This window comes from Oryzias melastigma, linkage group LG15 (assembly GCF_002922805.2).
Source record: "Oryzias melastigma strain HK-1 linkage group LG15, ASM292280v2, whole genome shotgun sequence".
Taxonomy (NCBI): Eukaryota; Metazoa; Chordata; class Actinopteri; order Beloniformes; family Adrianichthyidae; genus Oryzias; species Oryzias melastigma.
The window spans coordinates 3306887-3311519 of NC_050526.1; the positions used below are offsets into that span (position 1 = coordinate 3306887).

The 4633-nt window shown below is 38.2% G+C and overlaps 1 protein-coding gene across 1 annotated transcript in view; it reads left to right on the forward strand.

Annotated features, from left to right (window-relative positions):
• Nucleotides 1-2121, forward strand: part of zbtb18 (zinc finger and BTB domain containing 18) — a 16203-nt gene extending 14082 nt beyond the window's left edge. The window contains exon 3 of the transcript XR_002921958.2: nt 690-2121. The gene's annotated coding sequence lies outside the window, so the exon portion shown is untranslated. The remainder of the gene's footprint in view (nt 1-689) is intronic.
• Nucleotides 2122-4633: the final 2512 nt, after the last annotated feature.

Below are 4633 nucleotides of genomic sequence, written 5' to 3' on the forward strand. Positions count from 1 at the left end.
TTTGCAAATGTGTCTGCAAGTGGAAGCATTGGAATAGCAGGGAGCTTGTGGCCCATTGTAGTTGTTTTTTGCTCCTGATTTACACCAATTTGATCAAAAAATACTCTGAAACACAGTTTTAATCTCCTCCGTCATGAGAAAAACACCACAAGAACATGTTAAAAACACCCAAAACACATTGGATCTTCAATGCTACTTTATTGAGCCATTCTCACTTAACCCTGCAGATGCTCTACTTTAAAAATATAGTCTCTGAAATATGTAGATCACCTCGTCTGGCAGCAAAAATCACAAATATTTGAGACCACCAGTATGTACAGTGTGAATTCTCACAAATGTACAGCATCTTTCATAGGCAGAACTCACTTATTATATAATTTTGTGAACTTTTAAGTCACAAGCTGTCTGATTTGTTGATCAGAAAACTGGATAAATTATAGATTTTTAATTAAAAAGATGCTGTTTTAACATTCTTGGGTCAAGAAAGTAAGTTGCTGATGCCTATTTTACCACAATTCAAGTATATTATTAAAGATTTTTCAAGTTTTTTGATTCAAATTATGCTTGGTATATTATTTTATCAATAATGTTTTAAAAAGTTTTAGAAACTGACATTAAAATAAGAAAATGTTCAAGTTAACGTCTGAATTTCACCTTTTCTTTTTGTTATTTCTCATATTTTTTGGCAGAAAAAATTCGCTCGAAAGCAACGGAGCAGCGCAAACTGGCGCACATACGTGTAAGTATGCAGTTATTGTGTGTATTGTGTGTTTGTGTGTGTTCCCTCACCCTGTGATGCCAACCTCTCCACTCCCTCCCAGCTCTGGCCATGCACGACCCATCTGTCGCATTCCTCCTTCCATCCCTTCTTCCATCCCTCCCCTATGTGCTGCACTCTGTCCATCCCTCCCTCTTCGCATCCATCCTCCTTTTCCTTCGCCGCGTTTCTTCATTTACTTCCTCTTTTCTGCAAAAGTTTCTTCCCGCTCCGCTCTCCGCCCGGCTTCTGAGCACCTGTACACAACCAGGCTTGAGCTAATAACAACATGTGGCGTCTCCAGCTTGTGTGATAATAACAATAATACTCATCAAAGATAAAACACACACGCCTCAGAGCTTCTTTCCATTGGAGGCCCTGCGACTTGAGGCCAATGTGAGACCCTGCAGGCTCGTGTAGAACCCCGAGGCCCAAGTTTCTGCTCCACGCTGAACCGCGGCGATCCAATCGGGGCCAGGGAGACAGGAATCCTGCCGAGGGAACTGGCACTGCCTCCCCGCGTGTGAGTAGTGTAGCATCAGGGGTGTAGCCTGGGGTGTACTGGCATGGTTGTGCGTTGGATTATTGAAGGCAGCTTGGGACCATCTGTATGGTGGTGGCGAAGAAGTAGAGAAGAAGGAGAGGGATGAAGCTGAGAATCCAACCAAAGATGAGGAGAGGAGAGGCCATTTTCATGACAGCTTTACATCCTTATTTAAAAATATTTTTGATGTTTTGGACAATGTAAAAGCAGCAATGAAACTGCCTGCAGAGGAGCATCGAACACACCAGACGAATGGCTAAAAAAATCTGCTGAAATAGCTTTTTTCTTTCCAAATCGAATCGAAATCCTCTTCGTGTTGTCATGTGATGCAGATGGAGGATTTGGGCGACACATGCCTGAAAGATGGAACAGTTGAGGTGTTCAAAATCAGGAAAAAGGACCAGACATTTATATGTGGGGGGGGTTTGTTGCTCTCACATGAGACTTTTTCAGAATGTGCATTGGGATGGGTGGGTGGTTGGGGGGAGCTTGTCTCAGCTGTTCCTGGGTGAGTGGCGGGTACCCCCTGTGTGGATCCATCTCATCTGGACTGGAGAACAAATAAAGGTCTGTTCAGCTGCGGCGCCGAGGAACCGTTCATCGGCTTTGATACAATGGAGATCTGCAGCTGTGAGTGTGAGTACAGTAAACGATTGCAGAACCCCCCGCCCTCAAAGAACCGTCAACAACATTTATACCAGGAAAGATGGGAAAATTCAGCTCCATATTTAAATATTTCTATATCAAGCTCAGTTTTTAAAACAATGTAAAAAGATTTTTATGGTTCTTTTTTGTTGTTGTTGATGTGTCAAAATGAACCCAAAGAACCTTTGGTGACACCATCCATCTTCTTGACCGCTTCTTCCCTTTCGGGGTCGCGGGGTGCCGGAGCCTATCCCAGCTACTGATGGGCGAAGGCGGGGTACACCCTGGACAGGTCGCCAGTCTGTTGCAGGGCCTCAATCACACACACATCCACTCTCACATTCACACCTAGGGGCAATTTAGAGTCACCAATTAACCTATGAAGCATGTTTTTGGACGGTGGGGGGAAGCCGGAGTCCCCGGTGAAAGCCCACGCATGCACGGGGAGAACATGCAAACTCCACACAGAAAGGTCCCAGCCGGGATTTGAACCGGGGCCTTCTCGCTGTGAGGCAAGAGCGCTAACCACTGCGCCACCGTGCAGCCCTTGGTCACACCAATGTACCTGAAAACATCAGAAAGGTACTATGTGGTCTACTTGTTTTCATGGCTACCTCAATAAGTTAATTTTATTTTTTATTTATTTATCTCAAAACTACAGTGCACCCTTTTTAACGCTGAGTCTACTATTATCTTTGTCACACATGCGCAGTAGTGATATCACAGGAAGTTCTAGTTCAGGAGTCTTCAACCTACAGCTCCAGAGTCTTTATCTCTCCACGGTGGATCCTTGACAAACTTAAAATAAGTCATGGAGACTGTTGACCAGCCATGACAACTGTCAGAGTCAGCAGCTTCCTGTTAATGGCTGCTTAACCAAATCTACATAAAGAAAACAAACAAACAAAGCCAGCAAACTAAGACTACCCAGGTCAACCTTACATAAATTAAAAGCACTCATTAAGGGTAATATAGTTAATAAATATGAAATACTGATAAAATATTTTGATTGTTATATGTATATATGAGTATTTCTGTATATATGAATGTACGCAATTGTTATTTCGCAGTTGTTTTAATCAATTACATTTATTTTGTTTTTATTTATACTCGTAAAGGTAACAAGATAATTGTACTGTCCAGGACAAGTTAAAAAACAAAACAAGATAATTGTATATTTAATTTGGACTGAAAAAAACAAAGGGGATTAGAATGGATTAGACTTTTTTTGTTAGTTTTATGTTGTTCTTGCTTGAAAAAAAACAAAACAAAAACAAAAAAAAACTAAAATAACACAACCCAGCAGTGTAAGACTGCTTAGGAAAAAAGGGGAATATATAAAAAGAAGTCATTTGAGTTTTTGTCACAAGTAAAAAAAATAATGAAATACAATTAAAATGTCAGAGATTCTAGGTTCTTTTTATATTTTTGCTTTTTTTTCATGCCAACAACAGACATAATTGATATTTATTATTAAAAAAAGGAGGTCATAAATGCAAATCCAAATTTCCTAAAGGCTTAAGTAAGACTTTGTGGCTCCTTACAGGTTTTGATCAGTAGAAAACGAGCCCAAATAAATCTTTTACTGTTAAAGGTCGCGACCCCTGTTCTAGGAAAACTATAGCAACATGCTAACAGAGCTTAAAAGTTGGAAACACACAATAAAAGACAAAAGTGTCCACTGCAATAAGCAGAACTTGTGTTCCATGGCAGCACTACGGTGATGCTCGAGCACCTGAAGAAGAAGTGAGTGAGTGTGATAAGACTCTGGTCAGCTAACAGGAGAGAGCAAACTTATTAGATACATGTTTTCTGTGCATCCCTGCAACTTCTACTCCATCAGAAAACATATCTTTGCTGAACGGAACATCTGCTCTCGAAGTCTTTCTGCAACGCATTTATTTTTAGTCAGTATATAGCGTAAACACTTTAAGTTTAAAGGTAATGATGATTAAGATGCGTGTTTTATATCCATTTGACGCACGATTAGTCAAGTGATCAGAAAAATAATGGGTGATAAGTCGACTAAATAAGCTCTATTTGGTTTGGGATTTATGAAGGATTTTCATTTCATTTTCTGTATCTGCAAAAAAGGACCGGAGAAGTTTTTAGTTTTCTGTTTAAAGGCTAAGAAGTTACAAATTATTTTTATTTCTACCAGTTAATTATTTTTAATCATTGGATATTTTTATATATTGTGTCATATTCGTTTGTATTGTTTTGTTAACTGTTATGTATTCACTTTTTAAATTTCAATAAGTTTTTATTTTGATAAACTATATTTCATTTAATTGAAAATATTGTCCTAATTCTGTTTTTTAACTATTTTAAAAAAGGAAATTTACAAAAAAAAAACATTAATGGCAATTAAAAACAACTGAGAATTTGAGGTTCATGTCACATCCACCTTATTTATCAAAAATATCAATATTGGTATTCATATTTACAATATTAGTAGCCAGGAGGTGACTGTAATTAAGATTTTAAAGGTTTTTATTTATTTTTATGTCATAGCTACCCAATTCTTTTTTGGTTGACTGTTTTGCCTTCAAGTTTTTTTTAAATTAACTATTTTCCATTTGATTAAAAATTTCCTTTTTTTTTTTGGTTTATCAAGTAATTAAAAAAGGGAAACTTACAAAAAAACTTTCATGGCGATTAAAAAATTGAGAATTTGAGGTTCATGT